The 8,131-nt window shown below is 37.7% G+C and overlaps 1 long non-coding RNA gene and 1 pseudogene across 1 annotated transcript; both read left to right on the top strand.

Annotated features, from left to right (window-relative positions):
- The first annotated feature begins 967 nt into the window (after window positions 1–967).
- Window positions 968–1,887, top strand: LOC120289511. The gene is made up of 3 exons (XR_005547535.1): window positions 968–1,223; window positions 1,627–1,677; window positions 1,795–1,887. It is a non-coding gene; the product is annotated as an uncharacterized LOC120289511 (long non-coding RNA).
- A 1,721-nt stretch (window positions 1,888–3,608) lies between these two features.
- Window positions 3,609–4,628, top strand: LOC120289560 (annotated as a pseudogene).
- The last annotated feature ends 3,503 nt before the right edge of the window (window positions 4,629–8,131 follow it).

Here is an 8,131-nt window from a genome sequence, read left to right as displayed (position 1 = left end):
ACAAAGTTTATGATGCTTCTCCCAAATCAATCATTGAAGTCACGAGGAGGAAGTTCATTTAACTATATTTAGAGATTCCTTGTGCCTCCTGCAAAGTATCCCGATTAAAAATTTAGGCCTACAATGATCATTTGAGATTAGAAGTAAAGACAAACATCATTATAAGATATGCACTGAATGAGATTTTTGAAAGTGGATTCAACATCTCATGTTATCCCCATAGGCCACAAAAAGGGACGAGAGCCGCAAATTCGACAAAGACAACTAATTTCACTTCCCTCCTCATTAACTAATTTCTTTCCTTTTCCCAAATTCAAGCGTAGGTTTCACGCTCTTGCAAATCATATTGACTACATCGAGTTATTTGATAATAAGCAGATTAATACCGTACATTCTAGGCATAAACTTGGGTTACTATATATATGTCATAATATGATATGTTTAATGAAATGTGCGTGAGTGGGACATGGCTGACAATGGATAACAACAAACTGTTTATGGTACTATCTTGATTTTACGAGAGTACTAGAAAGCGCGGGGTTAAGATGGCTATAGTTGCAAGAATCGCAGCACAAGCTACCACAAGAGTTCACCTAGGAGCTTTTAAATAGTTGCAGTTCAGACAAAAATACAGGAAACTCTAGAAAATGGATCCATAATTCAGCAGTCTATACGTTTTATTATTTCTAACTTCGAAAGGATAGATAGAAGCGTACGTTACATTGATGGGATGAAACGCATACATCGTTAGAGTCATGTGGAAATAATTAAAGTACGCGCTCCGAGCACCCTGTTTTGGGTTAAAAGCAAAACGCTAATAATAGCAATCATTAATATTCTCACAGTGAAAAGTAATTAGATGATGTATAGTTTCCAAAAGAAAAAAAAAAAGAATAATAAAGGGAGGAACACGAAAGGCAAGTGGGTCACCGTAGCTATACCATTATCTCTAAGTTCTCAACTGGCGCTCATCGCTCTTTTCATCTTCTTCAATAATTCAGTGAACTCAAAGCTCTGCAGAAGTAAAGGTCCTCGAGAAAATGGCAGAGGAAGAGCCCAAGAAGGTGGAACCCGAGTCGCCTCAACCTCAACATCCCCCACCCGAATCCGAACCCGAAACCGCACCCGTTGAAGAGAAGTCAGTCGTACCTTTACCTCTTCCTCCTCCCCTGCTGCTGCTGAAGACAAAGCAGATGATACCAAAGCTCTTGCTGTTGTTGAAAGTGAGTTTCTATGCTTCTTTTCGTTCTTTTTCATCTCTATTTTCGAATATAAATATCAAATCTGGAGACTCTGTGTGTGAGATTCTTTTCCTTTTTTTTTTTAAATATAGTTAAATGCACTGCTTCATGCTCCAGATTTTATATCTCTTTAAATTAAAGTTCTGTAAGACTTCAAGACGTCAGTTGGGTAATTTAACTGATTTGTTGCGTGTTTAGGTATGAAAATTAGTAAAAATTCACCCTTTCACCTTGAAATTCACAGCTTACTTGGAACGCTTGAGCTAGCTTAGAAAACAGCACAGCTCAGTTGATGGTTTGATTAGTAGTAGGACAGTGAAGCAAAGGATCTGCACAGATTTTTTCTATTGCTGAACTGGGGTTTTGCATCTTTTTTTGTGGGCAGAGCCTATTGAGACCCCAGTGGTGAAAAGTAAAGACGGTTCTGGTAATCGAGGTAATTTTGATGTTCAAGTGTCGATGTGTTTTAACTCTCCCTTCTCTCGTTCTTTATTCTCTTTTATGTGTTTATGGTTCACCAAGACACTTCACTGATTCTATGCTTCTTGAGCAGATGTTGAGCTTGCATGAGTTGAGACAGATAAGAAGTTGTCTTTGATTAGAGCATGGAAGAAAATGAGAAATCAAAGGCAGAAACAAGTAAGAGATGCTATTTAGTGAACTGTTTCTGTTGTTATGCCATGAACTAGCTGTAAATTATGGAATTTTCAATTTTGGATAAAATATGATTATTCTTCACCAGTAGTACGTTCGAAAGAGGTAGAAAATTGCATGCTAAAGTCCCACGTCGATCACTAAACAGAGCTCAGAAGAAGTTCTCTACAATTGGAGCATGGGAGAACAGCAAGAAAGCTTCCATTGGGTCTGACCTAAAAAATTTTGAGGTAATCCTCCATTTTAATTGTTATTTTTCTCAGTTAATTCGATCGTACTTCCTAAGTCTCAAAAGTGCAACATTCTTGTATTAGTCACGCTGCTCTGCACTTCCCACTCTCAATTCTGGTACATCTCAAATTCATCATTTAGAGGACCTCGTAGTAGTTCTGCCTTCTTAGTTCCTTCATGGCTGTATTATAGAAGCGAATTCCCACCACCAAACCCACCCCACAAAAAAAAAAAAAAAAAAATCTCCAAGTCATTCTTCTTTTGCACGTCCATTATCCTTTGATGTGCCACAGACTTGTTCTAGCCTATTATCTTCAAAGAAATTATATGTTATATTCATGAGGAACTGTGTGAGCAAAAAGCAGTCGTGCTTCTGATTGAGTCTAGATAATGGACGAGTTGCTGGCAGAAAGTACCTGGTATACTAGTAAACAAAGGATGCAGGCGCTGCAGTTTCTGATGAAATCTCATTACTTGCTTGCTAGCAGGGAAAAAATGGAAAGAAGAAAAGCAGAATATGCAGAGACAATGAAGAACAAGATTGCTTCGGTCCACAAGCTCGCTGAAGAAAAAGAGGCGATTGTGGAAGCCAAGAAAGGGGAAGATCTCCTGAAGGCAGAGGAGATGGCTGCTAAGTATCGCGCAAGCGGACTTGTCCCGAAGAAGCTGCTCCTCTGCTTTGGAGGCTGAAATATCCATTCTGGGAAATGAAAGTCTTCCAAAATCTACATGTTCCAGCTCGGTTTGTGTCCATATCTTCTTGCAGTGTGCTTTAAAGTGGATAAATAGCCATTGTTCTTTGAACTTCTTGCTGTTCATATCTATAGTTCTCAAGTGAATCTGTTTTTTTCTTCTGGAACATGTAAAGAAATCTTGTATAGCAGTTATGTATAGCTCATCTGAAGATATTTGTGGTGGCATCAAGTTTGCATAGGTCGTGTGACATGTAAGAGTGTTTCCCAAAGGGTATGACTTTGAATGAATGGTTTAAATTATCCATAGCTGTGTATTCTGGATGCATGCGAGAAATCCGAGAACCGTTTTTCCTAGAATTTTCAGGAACTATCTGCAGACCGATTCTGAATTGGGAACCTAACCAGCTCGTGGTCCTAATCGATCACACTCAAGCAAAATAATCAATTGCTGTTTTCTGCCTCTCTATAAGTATCTTCTTCATTCAACTTCCTCTTACCTTCTTGGACTTTATCAAGAGATAGAAGGAAATCATGTTTTAGGGAAATAAATATTCCGTAGTGCGGGAAACCTTTTTGTCTGAAAAGTGTTGTGGTCCGTTTTCAAAGAAGGCTTTTCCTCTCCAATGGTTAGCGTTTCTTTAGAATAACCAAAAGGCATAACTTATTGTCCAAGCTTATCTTTCTCATTCCCTTCTCTTTTTCGTCTTATAAAAGGAGCTTTTCTTTAAAAATCTCCATACAATCAGAGCACAGAACCCGTGATCTGAGCTAAAAATTCTGTTGAGAGATGGTTAAGCTAACGATTGTGGAAGGGTGAAGGATGGCTTGCCTCTTGCACAAGGTCATCGGTACATCAACACGGCAATGGCATCTTTGGGTTTTTACAAGCCAAATGTTGAACTTGTACTGAAGAAATTACTAAGAGGAGCCTTGGAGTCTCCAAGATGACCATTCACGTCGACCACCATTCCTTCTAGTAATTCCTTTCCTTCTTTTATCAATAGCCACGCTATTATTCATAATCGATCAGATGTTCCTGAATTTTATCTACGAAGATAAAGCAGTTCTTTGTGATATTCTTAATTTTTTTGCACCGTGAGAGTGTGGTCAATTACATGCATATGTTCTTGGTCTACCCAGGATAGAATAGGTTCAGCAGAGAATGTCAATGTCAGCATGGTTTGGCCCTGAATTTGTCGAGATAGATTGAAGCAATTAATTGCCGACTAGAAGAATCTGCAAAAACTAGTAGAGGCTAATGGGGTCGTTTGTTTTTTCAATGGAGAAGACAATTTTTTGATTAATTTTCATTGCATTTTTATATGTTAGCTACTTGGTGGAGGATGGTGTTTGCTTTATTGTGTTGTGAATCTTCATATCCAAGAAAGCTTGCTTTCCATTATCTGCAAGATTTGCAGACGAGTTTGACAAGTTTGACAAAGAATCCTAGACAAAATTACCAGACCATACAGCTAGAAATCTGCAAATCTTTGAAGTTTTACATGTTCACGTTAAGAGTAATCAGCTCACAAATTTCTTTCTATTTTCTGTTAATTCTTCCACGCTTAAGAGAAGAGGTAGAAAGAATGATTGATTAGCGCTATTATGAGTCCTTTTTAACGCCGCATCAAGAGGGTAGTTCTATATGATGAAATGGGTCTTAATAACACGGATATATCCTTTCATGGAGCTCTATTTTTGGGTCACAGATAGTGTGATAGCGAACATTAGGAAGCAATACATCGACACAAGGACCCAAGCCAATCTGTCAAAGCTTAAAGCGAACCGTAAAAAGGGCACAGCATAGTTACAACGCATATTTCAGAGATTGCCAGAAGAAGAGCGAAATTTAGGTGAAAGTCCTCTCGTTGTCGAATCTGATTTGCTTTATTGCCTGAACATACAATTACAAAATGGAAATGACCGGACATATTCCCTTATGTCCAGAAATTCAGAAAGCACGACTGCGATGAATGCGCCGGTTTCGCCTCTTTGGGGTTCCTCACGTATGGAGGTAAGAGAAATGCTGAACCGCAAAGTCCTTCAATCCATTTAGACAGGTTTGGATCGCAGTTTATAAATAAATATTGTTCAAGTCTCAGATAGATTAAATAGCTATATGATCTAGTCACGAGTTCGCAAGGATTTGTGATTGTATAACTTGGTGCAGATAATCTTTCCTTCTCCCTTTGATCTGGCATGGTCTTTAGTTAACAATGACAGTATGAACTTGTTTTGCCGTAGGTGATAGCGATGAAAATGGACGCCTATCGCCCTCATCGTCTCGGTTGCTGCTTTTCTATTATGGGCAAGGGTGAAACCTCGTAGAGAGTTACGCTGTTTGGAAGCTTAGAATCTCAGTCGATGCAGTCAGAAAGTTCAGCTCGTGATGCCAGAAAAATCAGCTGTGATGCTGATTAGTAGTTAATATCCCCATGGAAAAAAGAATGAAAGATGATGGCCACTCCTCTTAATTGCTGATCTTCGAGTTTGCTTGCTTCTCACTCGACCCTGTATTATCACTATGAGTCTCAAACGTTAGGCCCATTTTCATATTTTTTAGACACATACGTACACGTTGAAACAGATGTATTAATACATGCAAAATTCCTCATCAAAGGGGATGAAATGAAATGTTGGGGACATCTTGACTACTATTGAATACATGGAGCATTTTCATAGTATATAGGGCTAATTCCTTTAAAAACCTAACTTTAGGTACAACCCAATTCCGCTCGAATTTTTTTGGTCTAAAACAAATTTCCAACTTTCATTCGAGCCCCTAATCTATCCATGCATCCAAAATTCATCATTATTTAAAATTAAAAATTAAAATCAGCATCAGGCCGGTTAGAGGTTTTACTATTAAAACTTCTACCTTCGTGTGAAACAATAACAGCCTGCTCCCTGATGTCTCTGTAGAGAAACCTGGCCGAAGAAAAGAGGAGAGATGGAGTTCCAAGTTAAGGGCCGATCTTGGCAAGTTCAATGGGCTTTGGAATAGCCCTACCTTTTGGTCAAAGTAAACAAGTTACGATGGTTTTAGGGCCTGGATCATCTACTTTCCAGCTTTCTGGCCTTCGGCCATGAATCTCCCAACACTAAATATTTTAATCACAGCAATCTTGTGATCTCAGAACAATCGTGCTCCATGCTCTTCTTCATTTCACATGGACACAAGACTTTTCTCGGCCCTTTGTTTTCCTTTGTGACATAAAGGTTTCACATGCACGCGGGAGTTTATGTCACAAAGATCATCCAAAGATATCAATAAATAATGGGAGTAGACGACCATTAAGAGAGTCAAAAGACTCAACGTAAGCACTTTTACCATCTACAAAATAATTACAAAAGCCCTTGATTTGTTAGGTGACAAACGTCAGGTCATATTACATAGATAATCAGTGGATTCAACGGAATTAGGTGGGGGCTATGGTGCGTCTGAATCTACGTTTTAATTACAGTTTTCTAAAACTAGCGAAGTTGGTGAATAGCTCATCCCTTTCATTGTGTGTACATAAAAAGTCATGGCAGAAAGTCCTTGATTAGTAGTAGAAAAAACCGGTCAAATGTAAAAGCTATGGACCAGAGAGAGTCTCCGCACGCGAGCAGACACACTCGACGTAACAGGATATTTTTGGTAAGCAAATAAAAATTACATTCATAATCAAACTAGTATGAATCTCAAGTTATAGAAAAACAAATGAATTGATAAGAGTAGTATAACAAATTTATCGGGTAAGAAGAAATCAGCGATCAACATAATCCAATCAATGCAAACTTGTAATAGAGTTGACAAGTTAGAAACGTCATGTTGCCTAGCTATCTCATGCTAGAATAAAACGAGATGCTCTCGCCACCAAGAATATCCAAGTATGTTTTAAATTTTGGACTTGAGTGATCGAGCTCACAAGGATACATGTATGTCGATAGCGCTTAAAAGGGATCAGAGCGTGTGTGATGGGAGAAGAGGGCTATGGTTGGGGACCAGTGCGTCGGAGCGGTCATCGTCCACGGAAGAGCAAGAAGTCGGTGCCATCCGGAGGAGGCGAGGACACAAGGCAGTCAAAACGGGCAGTCGTGCAAAGGACGGGAGGCTGGGAAAACACGAGCACTTGTGAAATAAATACCTTGGACTTTTGTGTAAAGGTTCTTTCTCTCTCATGCCTTTCCACCCATTAAAAAAAACCTGCGTCTGACGCGTTGTTCACGAGACTTTCCAAGAGAGACTAATAACAAGCTAGCAGTTGCTGGCGAAGGCCTAGGAGAGAGAGAGAGAGAGAGCAGCAGAAAAGCCCTCTCGACGGATTGGTTGTCTCCTCCCGAAATCTATGTTGGATTTTAATTTCTGACATTCACTAACGTATTTTGAATTAATGAAATTTCCAATATTTCCGACCAAAAAACAAAAAGAAAAACTCTCTTTAGAGCTGATTTTGCAATCATACGTGTTATTAAAAATCTAATGTTAGGAATAGGAAAGATTCTTATGCTTCATTTTCGAAAAATCAAAAGATTTCTCCCATGAGGTCAATTTTTAAAAGAGATGGAAGTAATCTAAAAGAAAAACTGATGATTATGAAAAATAAGGATCACCTTGGTTTTGGCTGATAATTTTCCAATTTTTTTATCAGTTTGCAAGTAATTAACTTTTCTTATCTTGTTACCAAATGCTTTGAACTTACCAGCTCTAATGTGAATTCACTGATCTTTATTTGAGTAACTTTAAAAAAAAAAATTCCAATAAAATTATCCATCTCTTTAGATTATCGATCTCATTTGAGTTAATTACTAATGTCTATTAATCATTTTTCAACTTATCAACTTTTTGGAAATCGAGAGTTAGTAATCCCACTAGTTGCTGACTCAAGCAAAGATATTTTTGTGAGTCACTCTAATTCAAGTTGGTAATTTTTTTTAAAATAAATAAAAAGCAAACAATAAGAAATTGTGAACAATAAGAAAAAGTTGGCAAATTAATTAAAAATATAATGAACATCAGTAAGTAACTCAAATATAATAGTTGGCAACCCAATACTAAATAGTAATTTAAGTTGAGAAAAGTTGTGAATCAAGCTAATTAAAGTTGTAATATATATCTAAAAAGAGTTACAAAATTAAAGGGGGTTATAACCAAGACAAATAAAAATTAGTAACCCTATAGAAAAATTGTTAGATTATAAAAACAAGAAAAACTAAACATCGGTAAGTAACTCAAATTAAACTTTGGTAGACCAAAGCTGGTTGTAACTTGATCTGAATAAAAGTTGGTAATAACATTCTTATTTAGGTTGGTCATTTCAGGTAACA

The sequence above is a fragment of the Eucalyptus grandis genome, chromosome 11 (genome assembly GCF_016545825.1).
Source record: "Eucalyptus grandis isolate ANBG69807.140 chromosome 11, ASM1654582v1, whole genome shotgun sequence".
NCBI lineage: Eukaryota > Viridiplantae > Streptophyta > Magnoliopsida > Myrtales > Myrtaceae > Eucalyptus > Eucalyptus grandis.
This window is presented reverse-complemented; position numbering and strand designations above follow the sequence as displayed.